The sequence below is a fragment of the Pan troglodytes genome, chromosome 4 (genome assembly GCF_028858775.2).
Source record: "Pan troglodytes isolate AG18354 chromosome 4, NHGRI_mPanTro3-v2.0_pri, whole genome shotgun sequence".
Taxonomy (NCBI): Eukaryota; Metazoa; Chordata; class Mammalia; order Primates; family Hominidae; genus Pan; species Pan troglodytes.
In genome coordinates this window covers 150,383,347-150,410,696 of record NC_072402.2, presented here as the reverse complement: position 1 = coordinate 150,410,696, position 27,350 = coordinate 150,383,347, and the positions used below count along the sequence as shown (strand labels likewise).

Here is a 27,350-nt window from a genome sequence, read left to right as displayed (position 1 = left end):
TTATATATAATATATAATATATAATATACATATATAATATATAATATGTATGATATGTAATATACATATATAATATATATTATATATAATATATATTATATAATGTATAATATATATTATACATTATATAATATATATTATATATAATATATATTATATAGTATATATTATATAATATATATTATATATTATATAATATATATTATATAATATATATTATATACTATATAATATATATAATATATATTATATACTATATAATATATATAGTATATAATATATATTATATATAATATATATTATATATAATATATATAATATATATTATATGTAATATAATATATAGTATATAATATACATATATACACGTATATATACACATATATACATATATACATGTATATATGTATATATGTATATATAATATACATATATACATTTATAATATATAATATATAATATATATTATATATGTGTTATATATTACATCTATATATTATATATGTGTTATATGTATTACATCTATACATTATATATGTTATATATTGCATATATATGTATATATAATACATATAATATATAAAAAATATATGATAATATATGAATATGTAATATATATACACACATATACACACAATGATATACACACACAATGAAATACTATTCAGCCATAAAAAGAATAAAATCATGTCATTTGCAGCAACATGGATGGAACTGGAGGACATTATATTCAGTGAAATAAGCCAGGCAAAGAAAGGCAAATATTGCATGTTCACACTTATAAGAGGAAGGTAAAGATGTATAACGCATAGAGGTGGAGAGTAGAATGGTGGTTACCAGAGGCTGGAAAGGGGAGAGGGTCAGAAGATGAACAGAAGCTGGTCAAAGGGGAACAAAAATACAGTTAGATAGAAGGACTAAGTTCTAGCATTGGATAACGCAGTAGGGAAATTATAGTTAACAGTAATTTATTGTATATTTCAAAATAGCTAGAAGAGAACTGTAATGTTTCTAACACAATAGGATGATAAATATTTGTGGTGATGGATATCTTAATTATCCTGATTTGATTCTTACAAATTGTATGCATGTACCACTACGTATGTACCCCAACATATGTATAATTGTTACAAATCAATTAAATATATTTTAACAAAGAAAAAGGCCATTAGGTAAAAACTGAAGAAATCTGGATGAAGTATGGACTTTAATAATAATGTATCAATATTAGTTCATTCGTTGTAAATAAAAAGTACCATGTTCATAGAAGCTGTTAATAATAAGGTGGGATATGGGACTTCCTTGTACTATATTCTCAACTTTTCTGTTAAAATAGTTTTTAAACCCTTTTAAAAAGAAGAGAAGTATCTGGGGAACAGTAAAGAGTTGGGCTGGAACAAGGACTGTGTATAGTGGAATGGTGGGAAATCAGGTCGGGGGGTCATATCATAGAAGGTATTAGGTGACAGACAGTGGAGGTTGACTACACAAAACCACATTTACAACCCATTTCTTTGCCCAACTTCTCCCTGGAGGCTGGAAAAATGAAAAACTACTTTCTCCTTGAGGGATGAATAAATTGCACAGTTATAATAGAAAATGTCTTAGGAAAAGCCATCTGGGAAACTTCTTGTTTTCCTGAAAAACGGGTTAAATGTCACTTTTGTTACCATTTCCACTTTCTATGCCTCGAATATTTACATGCTGCCTGGTTGTACAGCCACGGTCTTATGGCCATAAAGCTATAAGGGAACATGCTAAGGGTAGTGAGAGTAAACATAGAAAGAGGTTCTATCTTTGATACATCTTTGCACCTGCTGGGTCAAGATTGCTTACCTCTCAGCATCTTGTTGTAAGACCTTATTGAGCATCTTTATTGCTTAAACTTCTGCTCATAAAGCATTTTATTGGTTGAATCTGAAAGTATCCCTAATGGAAAAATATCTGAAGGCCAAGGTAAAGAGACAGGATTTCATTTACTAGACAGTGGGAAGCTCATCTGGACACTCCATTTATTCACTCCTTCATTTGTCTCTTGTCATTGAAGCATTTAAGTTTTCCAGTTTGACCAATGTAATAACAGTCTACTATGTGCCAGTCACAGTTCCAGGTTTTAGGGATATACTGGGGAACTAAGCAATGTCTCTTTACATAGTTTGGGGAAACAGATACATTAACCCATTAAGTGCTTTTAAATGCTGAGAAGAAAAATGAGGCTGGGTGAGAAAAGAGTGATGAGTGTGGTTTAGAGCAAATTCACATTGGACAAGAAGCCTAAATAAAATGAGGATGAACACCATGTGTATGCTAGGGAAAAAATGTCTCCACATAGGGGAACTGCAAGGGCAAAAGCCTTAACATGCTTTAGCCATTATTGTGTTTGAAGAACAGCAAAGGGATAGTGGGGCCAGATCAGAGTGAGGTAAGATGACAGGTAGCAGAAAATAATGTCAAGCAAAAAAACAGAGCCAGGTCACAGACAGCCTGTAGGTCATGGGAGGGCTTTGGCTTTTACTCTGAATGAGATACAAACCCACTAGAGCCTTTCTGAAAAAGAACTAAAATGATCTGACTGACCTTTTAACAGAAATGGAGAAGGAGATGTCAGTTGGGGTTATTGCCATTCCAATAGTCCAGGCAAAAGTGGTAATTTCAAGAGGAGTGATATAGTAGAAATAGTAGATATCAGGTAAAATCTAGAAAAATGCTTTTGTATATATTTCATCTTGTAAACTAAATTGCAAGGTCAGAATGAACAAGAAACATATCTTAAGCTTTCTTCACATCTTTCTTAGTCCTGGCACATCATGTATGCTCATTAAATACAGATTGAATAAAGGAATACAATGTTTAAAGGAAAGCAATTTTTAAAGGGAAGAAAAAAAACTAGGAGGAGGAACAAGTGGAGCTTGGCTTGGAGGATGGTCAAGATACCAGATGTAGGGATTGTCAGGACCTATTCTTCCTTGGGAGCCCATCTGGCCAAGCATTCAGAAATAGCCCCTGCACTTAGAGCCCAGCTCAGCCACACTTGACTCTGTATTTTTCACAAAGCTGTGCCTACAAGGGGTGGGTACTAGCTGAAAGGCTAAGTGAAAACAGCTTGGGAAAATCTTAGTTGCGAAGTGTCAGCAGATACAATCCCCCAGCACTTAGTGATTCACAATTGCTTTAAAATGTGGCTGAGAAAATGTATGATCAAGTTCCCTTAAGTGTGATTTGTGAGGGTTATTTGGGGGCAATCAACATGTTATTTCTGCAAGGCTTCCTTCTCAGGCACAATTCCTATTTTGTTTGATGAGAGGTTTTTTTTTTTTTTTTTGAAGGCCCTTAGACATGATCTCTTATTATGTGGATAATCAGCAGAACCTGCTCATCCCTTAATGCAAGCAACTGAAACCAACAGTCATAGCAGCTAAGATAAAATCATAGCTTACTATGGAGCCCATTAACTGGGTAGAAACTACATCCTGGGGTCATAAATAGTTATTAACCAGTTAATGATAGTGATAGTCAAATCATTACATTTACATCTGATGAATAGGGATGAGCCTTCTTTGGTTTTCAGCTCTCAATTTTTTCTAGTGCTTTAATATTCTGGGCAGTAGAATTTCCAAAGTTAAAGACAAACATCCTCCCACCTATCTTGAAGAGAAACAGTGAATAAAATCAGTAAAGAATTATATAAGTTTTCCTAGACTATTCCACCTTACCTTCATATCTGTCATCTTTATATTCTTAAGGTGCTTATATCGTATTGGAGGCAGAATTGGGACTAGAACCAAGTTGCCTGACCACTCAACTGTGGAACTCTACATGCACAATTTAACACTTCTAAGGTTCAGTTTCCTCACCTGTTACCTGAGGGGATTGGGCTAGCTCAACTTCAAGCTCTCTAATGAATCTTCTATACTATGCCCCCAAGACTTTATTCTGAATGACAGAAACATATCAAAGTGTAGCCTTCTTGTGTTCTCTCTCATGCCATTTTGTGAATCTGATGTGTTGTCCTATTTTTCTTAATGGCTTCTGCATTGAGAAATTTAAAATACTTGTTAAATCTTGCAATGACGCTTCTCCTCCAGTGGTAGACACAAATTAACCCACAATATATTGCTTTTGGTTGATTTAATATTCAAAAATATGTATTTTAAGCTAGTTTTCCATTTTGTTTAATGAGGGACTTAGGCTTTCATTGGAGCTACTTGGACTAGGATATAGCATTTGCTTTATCCTTTGTTTCACTGGGCTTTATGGATATGGCATTTTTTACAAACTGAAGTTCTGTGACAACCTTGCTTTGAACAACTTTACTGGTGCCAGTTTTTCCACCAGCATGTGCTCACTTTGTGTCTCTGTGTCATATTTTGGTAATTCTCACAACATTTTAAACTTTTAAATGATATCTGTTATGGTGACCTGTGATCAGTGATCTTTAATGTTAATAATTGTTTTGGGACACTACAAACTGTGACTATAGGAGACAACAAACTGTGTGTTCTAACTGCTCTATAGGTTGGCCTTTCCCCAACCTCTCTCTCTCCCTTCTCCTTAGGGCTCCCTATTCCCTGAGACAAGAATATTGAAGTCAGGCCAATTAACGACTCCACAATGGCCTCTAAGTGTTTAAGTGGAAGGAAAAGTCACATGTCACTCACTTTAAGTCAAAAGCTAAAAATGATTAAGCTTAGTGAGGAGGGTATGTCAAAAGCTGAGACAGGCCACAGCTTGGCCTCTTGTGCCAAACAGCCAAGTTGTTAATACAAAGGAAAAGTTATTGAAGAAAATTAAAAGTGCTACTCCAGCGAACACACAAATGATAACAAAGTGAACAGCCTTGTTGCTAATATGGAGAAAGTTTGAGTGGTCTGTATAGAAGATCAAACCAGCCACAACATTCCCTTAAGCCAAAGCCTAATCCAGAGAAAGGACCTAAATCTGTCCAATTCTGTAAAGACTGAGAGAGGTGAAGAAGCTGCAGAAGAATTGGAACCTAGCAGAGATGAGTTTGTGAGATTTTATAAAAGAAGCCATCTCCATAACTGAAAAGTGCACTCTGAAACAGCAAGTGCTCCTGTAGAAGCTGCAGCAAGTTACCCAGAAGATCTAGCTAAAATTATAGATGAAGGTGTACATGAAACAACAGATTTTAAATGGTGAGGAAACATCCTTCTGTTGGAAGGAGATGCCATCTAGGACTTTCATAGTTACAGAGGAGAAGTCAATGCTGGGCTTCAAAGGACAGGCTGAGTCTCTTGTAAGGGCAAATGCAGCTGGTTACTTGAAGTTGAGGCTGATGCTCCTTTAGCATTCAAAAAATCCTAAGGTCCTTAAGAATTATACTAAATCTGCTGAGCGCAGTGGCTCACACCTGTAATCCCAGCCCTTTGGGAGCCTCAGGTGGGCAGATCACAAGGTCAGGAGTTCAAGACCAGCCTGGCCAACATGGTGAAACCCCATCTCTACTAAAAATACAAAAATTAGCCGGGCGTGGTGGCACATGCCTGTAATCCCAGCTACTCAGGAGGCTGGGGCGGGAGGATTGCTTGAATCCAGGAAGCAGAGGTTGCAGTGAGCCGATATTGTGCCACTGCACTCAAGCCTGGGTGACGAGCAAGACTCCATCTCAGTGGGGGGGGGGGGGGAAAGAATTATAATAAATATACTCTGTTTGTGCTCTAGAAATAAAGCCTGCATTACAGCACATTCGTTTAAAGCATGGTTAACTGATTATTTTAAGCTCATTGTTGAGAACTGCTCAGAAAAAAATTCCTTTCAAAATGTTACTGATCATTGACAATGCACCTAGTTACCCAAGAGCTCTAATGGAAATTTACAAGGAGAGGAAGTATAGTGTAAGCATAACTTTTATATGCACTGGGAAACAAAGAAAATTGTATGACACATTTTATTGCAATATTCACTCTGTTGCAGTAGTCTGGAACCAAACCCACCATATGTCTAAGGTGTGACTGTATAAAAAATAAAATGTGATCCACAAATATCATTGAATGGTACAAGTATTTAGAAGTCTTATGGTTTAGAAATTTCTAAAAACATTAGAGAAGATTAAAATTATTTTATTAATAGTGAACTTGCAAATTCTCTTCCCTCACCAAGAGTTATTAGCCCAAATACGAACACATGTGTTCTGTACTCAGGCACCATACAAGTTTTATTACTGAGGGATAAAGTTTTACATGTATATCACTATTAACAGGCACTTAGGTTTATTTATCACTGGCTACATGTACAGACCTACTAAGTTGCAAATGGCATAAGATACATTGGGAAGAGGACGACAATACGATCATTGCCCTCAAGTGTCCTGAGGTTTAGTTAAGACTACCAGACTAAATAATTAGAAAACAGTGTAACTATATAATCAATACTTGTTTTGAGTTCTGGCAATAAATGCTATGGTGTTTTCTGAGTGTGTAGAAGATTAAGGAAGGCTTTCTTGGCATTGGAAGACCTTGAAGCTGGCATGAGACTTGGACAAGTAACAAGCAAAGCAAAGGAAGGACACCCAAGGGCAAGAAGGCTTTACTTTCAAGTTTATTCTTGCACCTCTTTAAAGTCTCATTAAGAAAACTTATGAAAAGTGTCAATTGTTTTCCCAGTTTACTTCCTACTCTGCTTTCCAGAATGCAAAGAAACAGAATTAGACTAATGTCCAGTTCTCATGACTTATTCAGTTCAAGCCACCACAATTGCAAGTTCCTTTCAACCACAACCTCACTCAAAATGCCAAGAGAGGAACACTGAACATTCAGCTTTTGTCTTACCCTCTTCTGAAATTGCTTCTCTTTTTTTTTTCTACCTAGCCTTCTCCTGCCTCATACTCCAAGACGTTAGGATCAAAGGGCCTTCTGAAGCAACAGAAGGGTTGAGCTGTGCATCACACAAATCAAAGGGACACACAGAACACGATAATCCTTGTGACCCTCCAACTTTGTGACATTATCACCTAGGTAGATATTTGGGGGCAGGGGTGGTAGAACAGAGGAAGAAATAAAATGAAAAGAATAGCATTCTTTTTAATGTAGAAGGATTCTTGTCATTACTAACACTTGTTAACTTTTTAACTGAAGCAAAATTATAACTGTATTTCCAGGGTTACCCTCTATCATCTCCCAAGCCTTGTAAGTAGGCACCTCTTTAGGGCTGCTGAGAGAATGGTATGTGAGATTCTCCCAAAGTTATGTAAGGTTTAGGGGTAGAAGGAAGAAACTACATGTGCGGATCAGTCCAATTTCCCTGAAGTTAAGGAGGTTTTAGTGGCATAGGTGAAGACAAATTTGCCTCATAGAGTGCTGCAGCCTGGAGACAGGTAACCTTTGGCAGATTACAGTCACTCTCAGCTTCACTGTGCTTCACAGGGATGTGTCAGTACCCATCTCACAGGATGTCTGCGAAGACAGCACAGGAAACGCATTGTGCAGGGCCTTAGCATATAGTACTTCATGAAATGTTAGCTGCTGCTGTTACTGATCATTGTGTGTGTTTAGCATCTTGCAAGAAAATGCCAACAACATGGGACTTGGAATCACAAAACACTGCTTTGAGTTTCAGCTTTGGCAATAACTGCATGGAATTGGGTTAGCAACTATTTATTTATATGAACTCAATTTTTTAAAATAAAACCTAAAAAATGAAGAATACTTCCTTTTAGCTTTACCTCATAGATTTGTTTAGAACCTCAAATAATGAGCACGTTTGTGCTTTGTAAACTGTGAAGTCCTTTCGAATTGTACTTGCTTTATCCTCGACCGCACATCTAGCTGAGCCTGGGCCCATACAGCCTTGGCCGCTTTCCCAAGAGTGTTTCCTATGCCTCCTTCCTGGAAGTCTGACCATGCCCAAGGCCCCAGGAACTTCCCCGTGAAATGACTGATTAAAAGTGCTCAGTGATTCGCTTGACCGACTGCATGCAGTATTGCATTTGGAAGGTGTAGAAATCTAATCACATTTTCTGCCTCAAGGGACTGAGCAGCTCCCAATAAGATTTTCCTGAGTGTGTCTCTGCAGCAGCTGGTGGGAGTGACATGACTGGTGAGACTGAGACAGCCTGGGGCTCAGAGCAGGTAGGAGTGGTCATGTGGGGAGAGGAGAGCACAACCAATGGAAAGCCCAGGGGAAGGTCCTCACTGTGGCTTGCTGACTGCTTTTCTAGTTTCCAGGGTTGTGTGTTACAACTCTCTGAATAGAGACCCATTCTGGCAGAATGGTCAACAGCCCACCTTGCTAATGAGATAGAGGAATTTAAATTCATTCCCGACAGCAGAGTTAGGGGAGTCAAAATATACATTTCAGCAGGTAATTGAATTCATTCCACAATGTGGTACTTCTTGCCACCTTAGTGAGCCAAGAGCCCATTACCTGCTCCTAAGGGAAGGCAGGCAGTTGACAGATGTAAATTGCTTTGTCAGGTGACTGATTTGCAGCATCAACTGCTCCAGAGTGATAGCAGTCTTCCCTTCATATTAGTTTATCTTTGGAAATGAATTTCCTAACCTTGACCTGAACCCCATGAATACTTTCAAATCAGTGGCTGCCTTCAGGTTCAAACTTACAACACAGGAGAGAATAATTTCTAAGCCCAAAACTTTCTAAAATGCCTGGTTTTAAAGGACAGGAGCTGGCTTTCAAAGGCAGCGTCTTATTGTGGGCTGCGATGATGAGTCAGCTCATTTTATGACTAATCCATTTATAACACTGCAAGCGGCCGTGCTGTTCTGAGTCTTGGCACATTCCTCTTTATTAAATCACGTCACTTAGAGGCCAAGAGCTCTACTGAGGTGTTCAGGAGTGACCATAATGTGGGAGGAGAAGAGAAAGAAAGGCCAAATAGGGTGGGAAGCCTCTGACTTGGACTAACCCCCCACCCCCAATTGTAATCAGAGCTGCTCAACTTTCATTTGTTCATTGTACTGTGGTATCTCACTAAGTTTTCTGTAAAAAAAAGGATTCTACTCCAGGGACTGTGATGAGTATTTTTTTATTAATTTTTAATTGACAAATAATAATTGTATACTTATGCAATACAATGTGATATTTTGATCTATGTATATATTATAGAAATATTCACTCAAGCTAATTAACATATCTATCACCTCAGCAAGTTATTGTTTTGTGACTGAGAACATTAAAAGCCTATATTTTTTTCGTGGTAAACTTTATTTCAATAGGTTTTTAGGGAACAAGTGGTATTTGGTTACATTAGTAAGTTCTTTAGTGGTGATTTCTGAGATTTTGGTGCACCCGTCACCTGAGCAGTGTACACTGTACCCAATGTGTAGTCTTCTATCCCTCACCCCCCACTCCCACCCTTTCCCCTAAGTTCCCAAAGTCCACTGTATCATTCTTATGCCTTTGTGTCCTCATAGCTTAGCTCCCACTTATCAATGAGAACATATGATGTTCAGTTTTCCATTTCTGAGTTACTTCACTTAGAATAATGGTCTCCAATTCCATCCAGGTTGCAGCAAATGCCATTATTTTGTTCCTTTTTATGGCTGAGTAGTATTCCATGATATATACAAACCATATTTTAAAAGTCGATTTTTTAACAATTTCAAAATATACAATGCATTATTAACTATGGTCACCATGGAGTATGATAGCTCACTAAAACTCTAGTCTAACTGCAACTTGGTACCTTTGGATCAACATCTCCCTTTTTCCCATCTCCTTTCCCCTCAGCCTCTGGTAACCTTTCTACTCTGTTTCTATGAGATTGATGTTTTTAGGTTCACCATATAAGTGAGATCATATAGTATTTGTCTTTCTGTGCCTAGCTTATTTCACTTGGCATAATGTCCTCCAGTTTCATTCATAATGTCATGAATGACAGAATCTTCTTTTTAAAGGATGTATGTATCCCATTATGTATAAATATCACATTTTCTTTACTAATTCTTTCATTGATGGACCCTTAGATTGCTTTCCTATCTTACCTATTGTAAATAATGCTCAAATAAACATGGGAGTACAGCTATCCCTTCAACATATTGATTTTAATTTTTTAATGTAGACACAAATGATGTTTGACAGTTCTCTCTCAGTAGTGTCTATTGTACTTTCAGAGTTTTGTCTGGGTCTGCAGAGTCATAGGCACATAATGGCAGAGTGAAAAGAATAGTGCACAGGGATTCAGGAGACCAGGCCACTGGTGTCCTATTCCTGCCCCTAGTTATCCTGTAACCTTGAGGAAATCCCATCCTCTTTCTCAACCTGACTCTCCCCCATTGGTCTCTAGATGTTACTCTTCTTCCAGGTCTGCCCCACAGACCCTGGCCGATCAACAGATGAAAGGAGTACTCAGACACAGGTATGCAGTGTTAGAGCAGCTAGGGTACTGCCGTGCTCTAGTGGCGAAAGTGCAGCAGCCCCGAGAAGCTGGAGTTGCTTGCATTTACTCAGTGTAGGCACAATGCCAATAGCCTGGAGCAAACACAATCTGTGGGTAACATTTATTGTGCCCCTTTCAGGGAAAGGGATGTGTGTGGATGACCAAAGGTCAGCTCTTGGTCAATTTAAGTAAACAAGCCTGTTTAAGACAAATTCCCCTACACTCCCTTGTATCTACTCCTTGCCCTCTGCCTTAGGGTTAGAAAACAGCTGCCTTCAGGTATTCTCCCCTGAAGCTATGCAGAGCCTTCCGACCTTTCCGAAGGCCTGTTCCTTTCTGAAGGCCTGCCTCTTTCCCTCTGGTTTCTCCCACCACTCTGACCCATCTCCTACACTATTCTATGGCTATTCCCAGGTATGTGACTATGGCATAAACAAGACTGGCTTTGGGTTATGTGTAGTTCCTGGTACCTACTATAAATCTATTAATCTCTGAAAAGTTATAAACCCCTGATATTCACTGCCAGATATGAATGATTTTTTACACTTTTAATTTATCAGTAGCAGAGACTACTTTTTAAATGGAATCTCACATGGAAGCCCAAATCTCTAGCACAAGAAAGTGAAGCCACTGTGTTTGGGAGGAAGGTTACAGCAACTGGCTACTCTCTCTTCTTTTATGATTCCTACAGTGATCCAAGAGACATCTTCGGGGGAAATCTGGAACTATCTGGAATGTGTTTTGTAAATGATTGGACTAGATGTTTTTCATAGATTTATCAATCTATGAGGCAGTACACTAGAATCAGGAAAGCACGATGTCATTAGAATGTCTATATACATCAATTAAGATCTCATGTATGTGGTATGGCAGCCAGGGACATATGCCATTTGGATCACTCTTAAGGAACTTGCTATTCAACTCTAAGAAATACAGTGAGCTGATACCCTCCAAATATTAGGAGCTTCAGGATCTGCCCCGTCCTTCCAGCTGATGCCACATTCCTCACCTGCATCCCCAGCCAATGACTCAGTATGATGGGGTTATCAGAGTTTGGCCATTTTTGCCCACTGTGGGTTATCTCTTGGCTCTGTGTCTTCCCATTAGGTGGTCCAAGACTTGTTAAATTTGCCCAATTCTATTTCCTCCACTTTTTATCCCTCACAAGTATTAACATTACAACCTCAGGTAACCTTTTACATCACTCTATAAAGCTTTCAGATGACCATAACAATACTGAATAGCACAGTATTGGTTTATTACAATAGGCATGAGACTTCCTTTCTACTAAAAACAAATGAGAGAATGAGGATGAGAGTAAGTGAATGAAAGGGAGAGGAAGAGGTCAGGCATTAATCATAGCATCTGGCACGTGATAAACGCTTGATAGTCATTTCTCTTTTTGTCTGTACCTTATTAGCTATAACCTGCTGATTCAACACTAAGGCTGGCCAGCCAAGCTCCTGGATTCTCCAGGTGGTTGGCTAAAGTTATCTTTCTCCTGTTTTCAGTTAAGTCATAATTATCACAGGTCTCTACACCAAGTCCTCTGGGCGTCAATTTTGTCTTTGGTACTACGGACTTTTCTTCCCCCAGACTCTACTCTCAGTAGCTATATCCCTTATTCCTCTGTTGTGGAATCAGTTGTTAGTATACTGATTCCTGTTCTGCCCTCCTTTTCTTTAACTTATACACCTATCCATCAACAAATATCCTTATTAACTGTGATGTATAAAATGTCATATTTGCCACCATGGGGGGTAGAAGTCTCATTTAGACATTAATTTTGGCCTCAGGGTACTTATAGATGGTAATAGATTCCCATAAATTACATTCATACTTTATTATAATTATAAATACTCGTTAAGAGTATTTATAAGACAAGTTCAGATGATGCTCAGTTAATACTCAGAGGATAAAATTAAAATATTTTTATATATGTAAACATATTTATATACATATTATATATAAATATATATATATTTTTCAAAGTTTCAATATCAGATGACTTCTGGGAGAAAGTTACATTCACAATGGGGCTAAGATATTAAGTCATTAGCAGAAAGCTGATCAATAAGCCAAAATAATATGAACTGCCATATGAATCAATCATCCCTTACTCCCTCTCCCAAGGTGGCAGTCAAGGGGCAAAGTACAGATCATAGAACTGAGAAATGTCTCATTAGAACCTTAATCTATGAAGCCAAAGTAGACGCAAATGCCAGGAAAAGCATCACCATGATGCACAGGTTTTTAGTCGCACAGGGTTATCCTCACACACCATCAGCACAGCCTTCAGACCACTGAGTTATTTCTGAAAATCTGTCATATGTTATTTTTTTTCCAGATGGTAGTCTGAAAGGGACAGAATGAGAGAGGGAGCTGGAGAAAGAAATGAATAAACACGAATGCATCTGGAGAATGAGGCATCTTGGAATCTGGAAGGTGAGGCATCCTGGAAGAGAGATGAAGGTAAAATTTTAAAGATAACGAAATTTTTAAAATTATACCCTCACCGTAAGTGAGGATGAGTTGAAAGGCACAAAGACACATTAGCTTAGATTTCTCCATGTAACCCAAGCATAGATAAAAATCACAAAAGAGGCCAACTCCACTGTATATTCTGAGAGTTCCACGTATGAAGAGTTGGGATTGGGACAGAATATGAGGAATGGAGAAAGGAGTGACTTCTAGTTCTTTTTATCAGTCCCGATAAAGGAACAAGAGAGAAACGAGACTTAAGTGGGCCCTGTCTTACAACCTCTAGAGATAAGCACCATAAATTAAAACAATCTTCCAGAGGCCATATTAAGAGATTACAGAATAAGTTGGTGACAGGGTGTGAAGCTACTTCTAGAAGATGGGGTGGTAGAAAGAGAGATGAAGAGTGGGTTAAAACAGAGGCTTAAATTTAGACTGACAAGTATGCATAAGTGTCATTTTATCCAAAAGCAGAATGGACTAAATGACATAAGGGTTGTTTTTTGTTTTTTGTTTTTTTTTCAGTGCAATAGCTATTTTACAGGTATGTTTGCCAGCTTGAAAGTTGAACATTAAGGTGTTTCAAATCCAGGTCTTCATTTGCATATGGACAAACAAAAGCTAAAACAAAACCCCCCAAATATATACCTTGGGTTCTTGGCTTCCCTTTCTACTATTTCTCTCTTGCTGTGGATATAGGCAAACCCTATGCTTTTAGTCAGCCAAATATTTTGGTTCTCTGAACTACTCTAAACCAAGCAGTGTCATTAAATTGACTTGGGCCTGCTTTGGGGAAATGTACTTTTCTGTTAATTGTGGGCTTTCTTCCAGAGTTTGGGAATGTGGCTCAAACATTATCACCGGTGTTACCTAAGTTCAGCCTTGGAAAGCTATTTTGGAAACTGAAAATACGAACCTAACTTCATAATTATATGGAACCCGGAGGCTGTCTATATTTTATGATTTGAGAGAAATTTGGATTAGGAGTGTTTTACTCTCTGGCCTGGAAAACTCACAACAGGACAATCCTAAATGTACAGAGTAAAGAATAATGAAAGCAAAATTTGAGGCCACCACTGAGAATATTTTAGGTACTCCACAATTTCATTTTAAACCTGGGGCCATAAACACTTGGCCTGCAGCATGCATGGAGGTTCAGTGTTGCTTCTCTCCAACCTAGCTACAAGTAACAATTCTAAACTCACTCCCCAATATCACGTTGCAGCCCAAAATAGAAGCATTAACTTCTGACTTGTGCTTAATGCTTTCCTGCCTCCCTCTGTTCCCTTCTTCCACACCATAACACTGTCTCCCTGTTTGCAGAGTGTTCATGATCTAGCTCTACTGTGAATGTACCCTAACAATGAAGTCTTTTATAATTTTCCTAACCAGAATTAATGTTTCATTTTTTGAGATATTGTTAACATGCCCTAAAATTGATGCTTTTAAAGTGCATCCTTTTAAAGTCAGTGACTTTTAGAATATTCTCAAAGTTGTGCATTCAACACCAATAATTTTAGAATATTTTCATCACTCCAAAAAGAAATCTTGTTCCCATTAGCAGTCAGTCTCCATTCTACTTACCCCCCAGCCCTTAGCGGCCACTAATCTACTTTTTGTCTCTATGGATTTGCATATTCAGTACATTTAATACAAATGGAATCGTAAAATGAGTGGCTTTCTGTGTCTGGTATTATTCACTTAGGATGTTTTCAAGATTTATCCATGTAGAGCATGAACCAGTACTCCATCCCTTTATATGGCTGATTTTCCCTTCTGTCAATATATTATATTTCTTAATTGATAGCCATTGAGTCATTTCCACTTTGAGTATTATTAATAATACTGAGATGAACATGTATGTATGAGTTTTCATATGGGCATTTATTTCCATTTCTCTTGGGTAGACACCCAGCTAGGAGTAAAATAATCTGGATCATATAGTAACTCTACGTTTAGCCCATTGAGGAACTGCCAAACTGTTCACCAAACTGGCTGCACCATTTTACGTTCTTACCCAAAGTATATGAGCTTTCCAGTTTCTCCACATTCTCTCTAACACCTATTGTCTTTTTAAAATGGATTTATCCTAGTGGGTATGAAGTGATGATATCATTTGGTTTTGATTTGTATTTCCCTAATGATGGATGATGATGACTGTCTTTTCATAGCTCATTGGCCATTTGTATATATTCTTCAAAGAAATGTCTTTCTTCTTTAATTGACTTATTTACAGCTGTAAATTTCCCTCTAAGCACTACTTTAGTTGCATCCCATAATTTTGGCATGCTATTTTGTTTACATTCATTTTGAAGTGTTTTGTAATTCCCCTTGTGATTTTTTTCTTTGGCTTATTGTTGTTTAGGAGTATGTTGTTTAACTTCCACATGCTATTGAATTTCCCAAGTTTCCCTCTGTTACTGATTCCATTGTACTTGGAGAACATACTTTTTGTGATTTCAATCATTATACATCTATTGAAACTTGTTTTGTGGCCTAATATAGATTCTATCTTGAAAAGTATTCAGGAACACTTGAGAAGAGGATTTATTTTACTGTTGCTGGGTGGAGTACTCTACAGATAACTTTGTATGTAGTTTATTTATATTGTTGTTCAAGTCTTCTATTTTCTTGTCGATCATCTGTCTGGTTCTATCCATTGCTTAAATTGAGATATTGAAGTCTCCAATTATCGTCAAATTTTCTGTTACTCACTTCAATTCTGTATGTTTCTACCTCGTGTATTTTGGGACTTTTTTGATGCTTATATAATTATTGTATATTTTTGGATGAATTGACTCATTATAAAATATTGCCCTTTATTGCTAGTAACATGTTTATCTTAAAGTCTATTCTGTCTGATATTAGTCTAGCCCCACTCCGGCTCGCTTTTGCTTACTGTTTACATCGTGTTTCTTTTTACCACCCTTTAACTGTTAGCCTATTTTTGTGTTTGATGTAAAGTGTATGTCTTGTAGACAACATGTAGTGGCATCCTGGTTTCTTTTGAACCATTTTTCTAATTTCTGCTTCTTAATTTGAGAATTTAGTACAAATGGGATTACTGATAAGGTAAGGTAGGAATTATATTTGCCATTTTGTATTTATTTTCCTTATTTTTTGTTTCCTATCTTTCATTATTGCCTTCTTTGTGTTAAATAGATATTTTCAAGTGTACCATTTTAATCACCTTGTTTCCTTTACTACTAATTTATTTTCTTAGTGGTTACCCCAGGGATTATGTCAATGACCTTAATTTGAAACAATCTAGTTTATTTCAATCAATTTCAACCAGTATAGAAAAAATTGTTTCTGCATAGATCCAGTTCATCACCCTTCTTTGTGCTATTGTCATACAAATAACTTCTTTACACATGATATAACCATCAACACAAATTTATAATTATTTATGCAGTTTTTTAAATCAAATAGAATAAAACCCTTATAAACAAAAATATATTTAACCTGTATTTTATTTTTACCTATGCAATTATTTTTACCGGTTATCTTCATTTATTTATGTGAATTAAAGTTACTTTCTAGTGTTTCTTCACATCAGCTGAAGGATTCATTTAGCATTTCTTATAGGAAAAGTCAAGTTAGTGAATTCTCAGTTTTTGTTCATCTGGTAATGTCTAAATTTATTTTTGAAGAATAGTTTGGTTGGATATAGATTCTTGGTTGACAGTCTTTCTCTTTTAGCATTTTGAATATGCCATTCCTCTGTCTTCTGGTCTCCATGATATCTGATGGCAAATCAGTTTTATTCTCTTTGAGTGAACACCCCCTTTAAATGATCAGTTTCTTCTCTTCTGATGCTTTTAAGATTTTTTCTGTCTTAGGTTTTCAACAGCTCAATCAATTATTATGGGGCTGAGCATGGATCTCTGAATTCATCTTATTTGGAGTTCTTGGACATGTTTTCAGCCGTTATTTCTTCAAATATTCTATCTCTCTCTATCCTCTTGGGGTTACCATTGTCTATATATTAGTGTGCTTGATGGACTGCACTCCTTCAACACTCTGCCAGGCAGTTAACAACCATGATTTAGCCTTTATCTCCCCCTTCTGCAGAAACTCAAAGTTAGCCAGAAGTAAGAGCTCAGGTGTTTCCAGGGCATTTTCATAGGCCCAAACATGTACACAGCCCTATGTGCATGTCTATGACCTTCTAGATTCTCTGAAATATATCAGAGCTTTTCAAAACACCCTTTGGATCTCTTATTCCCAAGATTTCCTTAAGCTTTTTGGTTAGCCTATTATTTTCCTCAACTGTTTCCCACTTCTTCAGGAGTTAAGCTTCCTGTTAGGTTAAATAAATAAAGCTTTGCTAGTGGGTTCTTCTAGGAAACCACCAAACAGATCAAATAATGACAATGCTCTGATAGTGGGACTTTGAAAGGGTTTTTGCCCCATTCTACTCCCTTTGGTGGTTCTTAGGCTGCTGGATTTTACCATGATTGCAGGCTATTTGGATTTCAAGACTTCTGTGGTGCTGGGGAGGGGATGGGATGCAAATAGGAAAAATTAAGATGTCATGAAGCTCACTGTTCATACCTAGATTCAGCTGGTTATCTTAAATATTTTCAGGATTTCCATAAGCCATTAATTAATTTTTAGAGTTTTGAAAAAGTTAATTCTGACAATTTATGCTGGTGTTCTTTCTGCTTTTATGGAGAAGAAAATTTTCCGATTGACACTTTTGTTAATATCCTTAGTCTTTCACTTTTAATGAACTTCTTCTATGGCACCAGTGAAACTAGGTAGGCACACAATGGTAAATATACATATATATAACCAAAAGCAAGGAATTTAGATAACTGTGGGCTCAACAGAATGTTGTAGTTAGGATAGTAAATAGAATGAGCTAGGGAGATGGGAGATGGTGGTTTGTGAATGAAATGTTTAAAAATGAGGTTATGGAGGTATTGTGGTTATTGTTAATGATAAGGTATGTGGAATGAGTAAGAGAAAAAGACTGAAGAAGGAAACGTTAGAAACAAAGGCCAAGGTGTTGAACAATCCACTATGGTGAATTCTGACTTCACTAAAGATTATTCCAGAAGAAAGTTTAAATAGGGAAAAGCAGTGAACCAAAATCTTTAAGGAATGAGGGATAATGATGAAGTGTCATCTGACAATGACACTAAGGGGGCAACATGTATGTGAGGTCAATATAAGATTCCAATAGGTTTTTAGGTTAAAAAATAAATAAGCATCTGGAAGTATCAATGAAGAGTAAGGAGGACATTTACTCCACCTCAGGGCCCTTGTAGAAGAGATATCGGGGAGAAAGAACCTATAGCAAGAGGGCTTCAAGGGTGGCCATATCCTCAGGAAAGATTCAGGTTTATATTAGGGGAAGAAGGTAATGAACATTTCTTGAAAACATCGAAGGCATGGGAAATTTGTTGCGGAAACCCATGGGACACAGTGATCTAAGCACTTTGTGTATACTGACTGACTTATCAAATCCTTATAACAACCCTCTCAGGTAAGTAATATTTTTACTTCCATTTTGCTGATGAGAAAAAAAAACTAGGCACAAAAAGTTTTAGAAACTTATTCAAAGTGCTAGTAAGTGCCAGAGATGGAATCCATACCCAAGCCATCTGGCTTCAGGAGTCCACACATAACCCCAGCACTCCACTGCCTCTCACAAGTAAATTATAGACATTATAACTGATGGGATTGTAGCGACAGTTTCCAATGCTAATTCAGGGCAGCACACCAGCCCACTTGGAAGAGGAAATCTTTCACTCTCAGGTCATTTCCAACCCTCTCTAGGTAATGACTTTAAGAGTCATGACTGTTCATTTGTTCATCAAATAGTCACTTCACAGTGTTTCCAGCACTGTTCTAAGCACTGGGATACAGTGTTGAAGAAAACAGATAAAACTGCTTTCAAGGAATTTGTATCCCAGTTGGGGAAGCAGATAGTAAATTATGTAGTAAGTTAAAGGACAATAAATGGAATAGAGAAAATAATGCACGGAAGGAGAATAGATTATGCATGTGTATTTGAGGCGGAGTTTGATTTTAAATATAGTAATTAGGGAAGACATCACTGAGAAAGAGTCATCTGAGCAAAGACCTGAAGGAGGAGATGAGAACAAACCATATGGCTATCTGGAGAAAGAGCATTGCAGTGCAGCAGAGAGAAAAGCCAGGACACCCAGCAAGGAGGCCATTATGTCTAACTCAGAGTGATTCAGAGAGAAGGTTGGAGATTTGCAGCAGGGATGGGACATATTGCATGGGGCCTTACAGACTTTTGCAAAGACTTTGTGTTTTCTGAGTTAGATGGAGAGCCACCGCAGTGTTTTAAACAGGTAAATGTCACGATCTGACTGACAAATTTAAAGTATCATTATGGCTTATACATTGAGACTAGGATGTACGGAGTAAGGGTGGAGGAAACAGGCATCTAGAAGGCATTTACAATAATCAAGGTAAAATATGATGTTGACAGGGATCATAGTGGTATCAGTGGAGGGTGAGTAGCAGTAAGAATCTAGATATACATTGAACGTGGAGCATGAGATAAACAGGAGTCAGGTGACTTTATGGTTTTGGCTTAAGCAACTGAAAGGATAGAATTGTCATCGACTGAGATTGTAGATAACTATGGATGGAGTGGATTTGGCTGAGAAGCAGGGAGGTTGCTAGATTGGTTTGAGATATATTGAACTTGAGATGGCTATTAGCATCCAGCTGAAGATATTAAATACGAAGATAGATGTCAGGAAGGTTCATCAGCACAAGAGAGTGGGTGTAGACAGAAAAGAGAAGTCCTAGGAATGAGCTCCTTTGTATTCCCTAACCATGAAGATGTCAGGAAGATGAAAAGAAACCAGCAAGGGTTAGTGTGAAGGAATGAAACCAGGACTATGTCTGTTTGGCAGCTAAAGGTAGAAAATGTTGGCCGCGCGTGGTGGCTCACACCTGTAATCCCAGCACTCTGGGACACTGAAATGGGTCGATCAGCTGAGGTCAGGGGTTCAAGACCAGCCTGGCCAACATGGTGAAACCCCATCTCTACTAAAAATACAAGCAATAACTGGGCATGGTGCCAGGAGCCTGTAATCCCAGCTATTCGGGAGGCTGAGGTAGGAGATTCGCTTGAACCTGGGAGGCGGAGGTTGCAGTGAGCCAAGATCACACCATTGCACTTCCAGCCTGGGTGACAGAGGGAGACTCTGTCTCAAGAAAAAAAAAAAAGTAGAAAATGTTTCAAGAAAGAGGGAGTGATCAATGCCACATGCTGCAATGTGTAGGTGACTGTTAGAAGAACAGTGTCTGGAATGGTGGGATGAAAACCTAATAAGGGTGGGTCAAGGAGAGAATTAAAGCAGAGGAATTGGAGACAATAAGCATAAACAAGTTTTTCTAGTAGCTTTGCTATAAAGAGGGCAGAGAAATTGGGTGGTAACTAACTGGGGGAGAAAATGAGGTCAGCAGATGTTTTTCAAGATGGGAAAACTGTTGTATTTGTGCATACTAATGGGAAAGAACTAGTAGATAAAGGGAAATAAATGTCAGGAAAGTGTGGGGAGAATGGCTGCAGTGTGTCATCAGGCTGCAGGGAAAGGGTCAAATGCTCTGGTGAAGGTGTGAGTCTTCAATAGGCGCAGATGGCTCATGTCAGGAAAGGAGACCCAGGCTCCTGGGGCAGACGGCCTGGGGTCACATCTAAGCCCACACATGCCTTTACTGCATATTTTTGAGTAAATTATTTAATCTCCCTGAACCTCTGTGGTGCTTGAAAAATACACCACAGAGTATCTAATGTATAGTAAGGGGTCAAATAGCTATTGTTGCTCTAAGAGAAAATAAACCTTCATAATTTGGCTAACGACAGAAGAAAAACTTTCAGCATACTGTCTGCATTGTCTACAGCATGTTTTCCAAAATTTGAGTTAATCCTCCTTCCTCTGACGTATTCTCCAATGGCACACACAGATTTGTGTATTTTGCACACACTTTGCCTCGTCCATGTCACGGACTGCTCAGGAAGGTAATTATCCCAGCAAACTAAGCTGCATGAAAAGATAAACTGCTTAGTGGATTAAAATTGCATATTTTCTATAACCTGATGGCACAAACATCCTCGTTTCGCTTGTTGTGTGTCCCATAAATCTCTCCAGGACGTCTACTGCTGCTGCTTTGGAGTTTTTCCATCATCACCTTCTTTTCTCTGGCGGTGGTGAAACAGACTCAGAAAACATCTCCTCTGGCAGCACTATTCCCTGTCTCCAGGAGATGAGCTATGATGACACCCGCCTCTCACAGAGACACAGGGGTTGTGACAATTTAATAGACTGGAAAAATAATTGAGAGAGAAAACCAACAATTCTTCCCTCCCCTGGGGAGGAGGATGGGGTTTCATTAAGGGCTCAGATGCTTAGAAGCAGTTGGCTGTTATTACAAGGGCTTTCTGCTGGCAACATTTATGTACTAGTGTTAATAAAAAAAAAGGCAAGTAGCTTAGTGCCATTTGCCACTGGAGCAGCCTTTCTAGCTTAGCTGCCACTGTAATGTCGCAGCCTCTATGCAGGTCCTGGCAGTTTTTCCATAGGCATTAGAGAATCATTTGGGGAGCATTTGCTGACTGTCTATTTAACGGTCAGACAGAATAGGCTTGAGAAGAATTTAGGCTTCTAACTTCTTCTGACATCTGCTGACCTCATTTTCTCCCCCAGTTAGCTACCACCCCATTTCTCTGCTCCCTTTATAGCAAAGCACTAGAAAAACTTGTTTATGCTTATTGTCTCCAGTTCCTCTCCTTTAATTCTCTCCTTGACCCACCCTCATTAGGTTTTCGTCCCGCCATTCCAGACACTGTTCCTCTAACAGTCCCCTACACGTTGCAGCCTAGAAATCTTAAGCCTAGAAAATAGGCTTAAGAATGCAGTTAGAAAGGAGGAAGTATGGACATAAATTAAGTCAGGTACAAGAGGTATAAAGTAGGTACCCAGAGATCTTTATTCAGATACAATACATTCCTCAGTTCTAAGATTCTATATATTTTTTTAACTTTTCTTTTATGTTTAGGGGTACATGTGCAGTTTTGCTAGATAGTAAACTCATATCACAGGGGTTTGTTGTACACATTTTCATCACCTAGGTACTACACCTAGTACCCATAGTTTGTGTTTTTTTATTCTTTCCCCCCTCCCACATCAGGTAGGCCCCAATGTCTGTTGTTCCCTTCTTTGTGTCCATGAGTTCTCATTATTTAGCTCCTACTTATGTGTGAAAACATGTGGTATTTGGTTTTCTCTTCCTGCAATAGCTTGCTAAGGATCATGGCCTCCAGCTCCATCCGTGTTCCAAGAGATTCTATATTGTATAGCTCTGACTGCTTCAACAAGCCTGCAGCCCACCTTGGCCACTCATCCTCCACTCCCATCCCAGTATAAGCATTAGGAGCACCTGAAGGCTAGTCCTCAAGACTGTGTATTTTTACACTTTCTACTGACTTGAGTTTCTTGAATTGCCTTGCCTTCTTGTTTCCTATTCCATTTCAGTGGCTATGGTGACTGACAAATAGTAGGTATGCAAATGCTAACTGAATAGCTAAAGTCTTGACACCAACTCAGTAGTTTTGTTATCAATGTCAACACCAGTAACTTCAGTTTGGAACCCACATATCAATTCTCTGCTGTCTAGACTAAAAAGTTCTATGATTTTAGTCTCCATGACTACAGAGTGTCTACATCCCCCATACTCAGAAAAGAGCCACATCACAGGCACCAAGTGAGTACTGATTGCCTGGCTAACTTCTATACATGTTCTGGAAGAATGAGGATGTACAAATGAGAAGGAATCCAGAAGAGTCTTATTAGATGAGAATATGTCCTCAGATTTTGTCAATGTGCTTGTATTCCAAGCACGCTACCAGCCCTAACTTTACTTTTGTGGAGTACCTCCTCACCCTTGCATCTACATTAGCTCTGAATGCACATTCCACATGCACATTCCACACTTCCACATAGTCATCATTGAGCTCCATAAAACAAACTGGCAAACTCACATGGCATGAAGGAGAGGGCATCCAGGATCATTTTAGATTCAAAAGCTGACTGGAAGAGTAATGAGGTGAGACCTGACATCTTGACACTGGAATTGGTATCCCTTGGGCTGCCAGGAAAGCTGCCTCCAGTATAGGAACACTTGTCATTTAGAAAATGGAACTTAACTGTGTGTGTGTGTGTTTCTCCTAGAAGGAAGAATCAAGAGGTGGAATTTATAGGAACACATATCTCAATTTAACACCACAGACCTACAAAAATTGAGGACTACTTTGTAATATAGCAAAATCATCCAAGGAAATATTCAAAAAAGGTCTAGGTGACTATCCAGAATATCAGAGAAAGCATTTCTGAGTCAGGGAAGTGATCAGTTAATAAGATATTTAAGATCTCTTTTAACTTGAAAAGGCAAGTGTCCAAGAAACATGTAAATCTATGACTATTAGAAGTATTATGATGATGTCTATTATTTATGAAGTACTTGATATTTGCCTGGCACTATGTGAAGCCCTTTAATTCACATCATTCCTGTAACAGATTTATGAAGTAGGCAATGTTCTAATACCCACATTAAAGGTAACAAAAATAGGTTAAGGTAACTTCCCCAAGGTTACCTACTAAGAACAGTAGTCTCCATGGTTACTTTCTTATAGTTTTAATTACCTATGGTCAACTGCAGTTGGAAAATATTAAGTAGAAAATTTCAGAAATAAGCAATTCATGAGTTTTAAACGTGCACTCTTCTAAGTAGTGTGATGAAATATTGAGCCATCTCATGCTGTTCTGCTCTGTGAATCATCCCTTTCTCCACTGGATCCAAGCTTTAGACCCTACTCACCCATTGTGACTTAGTAGCTGTCGCAGTTATCTAATCAACTCACAGTGCTTCTGTCAGGTAACTTTTATTCTACTTAATAATTGACTCACAGCCCAAGAGTAGTGATGCCAATGATATGCCAAAGAGAAGCTGTCAAGTGTTTTCTTTAAGAGAGAAGGTGAAAGTTCTCAACTTAAGGAAAGAAAACAAAATCATATGCTGAGGTTGCTAAGATCTGCAGTAAGAATGAATTTTCTATCTGTGACATTGTAAAGAAGAAAAAAGAAATTTGAGATAGTTTTGCTGTTGCACCTCAAAAATGGCAAAAGTTATGGCTACAGTGCATGATTGGTGTTTAGTTAAGATGGGAAAGGCACCAAATTTGTATGTGGAAAACAAAACCACAGATGTTCTGATTGATGATAATTAGGTTTGGTACTGTCTGGAGGTTCAGGCTTTCACTGGGGGTCTTTGAATGTATGTCCCATGGGTAAGTTGGGAGTACTATAACTATCAGAGCTAGGATTCAAACCCAGGCACTGTGACTCCAGAACCTAAATTGTTAACCACTAAATGCACTGCTTCCTCTTAAGAGAGAAAATAATTAGCTCCTAGGAGTGGTGAAGCTCTTAATTTTAAATCGAAAAACTAAAAAGCCTTCTCTGAAAAAGGATGTTTTAAGCTGGGACCTAGAAAGTTAGTTATGGAGTAGGGGTAAAAGCCTCCCATGAGCAGGGAGTGTCATACAACACTGAAAGTGGGGTCCTTTCAAAGAACCAGAAGGAGATAACTATAGCAGGAACAAATTGAAGAATAAAGAAAGTGATTCACAACAAGGCAAAATCTCTGGGCTGGTGTAAGGTCACACAGGCTGTGCTTAAGGACTTTGGATTGTACTCTAAGTACAGCAGGGAGTTCTATGACATACTAAGGATGGATATCATCAGCTCATTTTGCAGATAGAGGAGAAAACCTGGTGAAGGGAATTAAATTCCCAGAGTCCTTAGAAGGCTGTTATGATTGAGAAACTATTATTGTTGTCAGCCATTGGGGGATTGTTTGTTACTGTGTCATAACCATGCAAAAGTGGACTAGTACTACATGTAAGAGTTAGATACAGAAGGGCTGTGAGAATGGAAAGAGTTGTGTGGCTAAAAACAAACATTTACAAAGACCCTGGGGAAGGAAAGGGGTGTGACATGTTGGAGAGCCCAAAAGGTTGGCGCTTCCGGATCCAAGGAGGGAGGGAGTGGCTCTAAAGGAAACTGAAAAATCAGGCTGGGGCCACATCATGTAAGGCCTTGTAGGTATTTCAAAATTTTAGATTTAATCCTAAGGGCGTTAGAAAACCAAGGATCAACAAGATAATCTTTATGAAAGTGATAGTTTTACTTTGCAAGCTGTAAAGCAATAGCAGATATAATGTACTTTTCATTAAAGATAAAAGACCTTTTCAGCCTGGAACATTGAAAGTCACAATCATCCTAATTCTTCACTCCTAATTTCTCTAGCACATATCTCTTCCACAAAAGGATATTCTCCTAAGTAGCCACAACATCATAATCACATTTAACAAAATAAAAAAGTAATTGAATTTTTACAAAATTTTAGAATAAAATTTCATGGGAATAAATAAAAGCCTGAGCCTCACAGAAGGGACAGTCCCAAATATAAGAAAGATTATTTTAATTCCTACTTATTTGATGAGAAACACTTTAATTTAACCCAAGCATATTAAAGCTGTAAGATTCCACAGAAATCATGTAATTTTAAAACTATCATTCTTAGTAAGAAGACATATATATGCCACAAGTTATTGATTGACACAGCTGGGCCTAGAAATGTTTTTCACCTTTAGCTCCATCCAACACCATCATCTCTATGTACCACTAAGAAAGCTTGGGGATTTTCCCTTGTTTTCAAGGGTAACAAGGGAATCAATTTAAGCCAAGTCCTACCAAGAATTGCTTTCTCTCCAGATAATCCATTTTTAATAAATCAGTCTGAAGTGTAGCACTCCATTAACATGCTTCATCTCTGTCAGCATTCCAGAGGTGTTCAGTTGGCATGGTTAATTCCCAGACATTCATCTTACCTCTGTAACAAGTGGCTAAACCCAGATATAATTTAGAGCCTTGGACCTAGTCATGAGGCACTGTTTAAAGCCAGTGTTTTATCCATGAGCCCAGTGGGAATATTGCTTATGACAGTTTAATACAGCTGCAGTATTAGAGCAATTTATTTTCAGAAACCTACACCAGTGCTTTCTTTTTCTACTCCTCTAAATGCCACAATGAGACATGTTTTTATGAGCCATGAGAAGTCTCATGGTGCAGGAGAAGAAGAATAAGATTATGAACTGTTGCTATATTACCTACGAGTTTCAGTAGATGTCAGTTCAACAGCACAATAAATCAATAACTGTATATGCATTTCAAAATATACATTGACTTAGAGTCTCCCTGTCTTCTCAGAGAACATGTTCGAAACAACTTACTTGGGAACTGTAGGCCCTCCATCATTTCTCCTCACACTTACTCTCTGTTCATGTATCTCTTTTGTACTCCAGACCTCTATCTCTAACTCCTCATGAGCCAACACCTGACACTTGTATTGAAAGATGGTTATTCGAACATCCCTTCCATGTGAATGTCCCATAAAAGCATCAAATTCAGTGGGCCACTGTTTGGTTTTAAGCACAATAACTGATCATCCCTCTTTCCCCATTAACTTCATAACTTGGGAAAAAACATAGGAGGAAGATATGGTACAAAATATTAGCCTATTCCTGGTAAAATTGGATAGGAGGAGTCCTGGGGCTGATTCCAAATTGCAATTTCTAACCCCCTCAGACATCCCAAATTATATTTAACTACTGAGTCACATGCCAAGAAACAAACATTGCAGGCTTCCTCCTGCTGCCTCTATTCCCAGGTACCTTACCTATTCTAATTTGTAGTTGTTTTCTTCTTCTTCTTCCTTCTTCTTCTTCTTCTTCTTCTCCTCCTCCTCCTTCTCCTTCTCCTTTTCTTCCTCTTCCTCCTCTTCCTCCTCTTCTTCTTCGATGGAGTTTCACTCTTTCGCCAAGGCTGGAGTGAAGTGGCACGATCTCAGCTCACTGCAACCTCCACCCGCGGGGTTCAAGCAATTCTCCTGACTCAGCCTCCCGAGTAGCTGGGATTATAGGTGCCTGCCACCACGCCCAGCTAATTTTTGTATTTTTAGTAGAAAGAAAGCTTCACCATGTTGGCCAGGCTGGTCTCGAACTCCTGACCTCAGGTGATCTGCCCACCTTGGCCTCCACAAGTGCTGGGATTACAGGTTTGAGCCACTATGCCCGGCCTTCTAATCTGTAGTCTTAAATCGCACTCTGTGGTTTGGGTGCTGTCTTGAGTTAGATTGTAGGCCTATGTGAACCTGAGTGTCACTTACCTCCTCACAAGACCTTTCTCACTTAGCCTTGAGTTTCTGTTTGGAGTCCTGTGGATTAAGGATGGTATGAATCTTACTGCTAGTCAAGTCAAATTGATCATCTGGAAAAGCCTGAGGTAGTCCATGAATTTAAGCAAATTGTAATTCAATTATCTATCTAAATATGATCATGATTTTGCTTACAAAATATTGTCAATTCATGTATAATCAAGGACCATTATATTTGGTGTAT

The 27,350-nt window shown here is 38.2% G+C and overlaps 2 long non-coding RNA genes across 2 annotated transcripts in view; one reads left to right on the top strand and one right to left on the bottom strand.

The window, feature by feature from the left end:
- The window catches only part of LOC134810119 (uncharacterized), a 354,765-nt gene that overhangs the window by 25,025 nt on the left and 302,390 nt on the right, over positions 1 to 27,350 (bottom strand). The gene's annotated exons all lie outside the window — the stretch shown is intronic.
- The window catches only part of LOC129144035 (uncharacterized), a 74,344-nt gene continuing 54,936 nt past the window's right edge, over positions 7,943 to 27,350 (top strand). The window contains exons 1-2 of the long non-coding RNA XR_008548120.2: positions 7,943 to 8,087; positions 12,702 to 12,826. This is a non-coding gene — a long non-coding RNA (uncharacterized LOC129144035). The remainder of the gene's footprint in view (positions 8,088 to 12,701; positions 12,827 to 27,350) is intronic.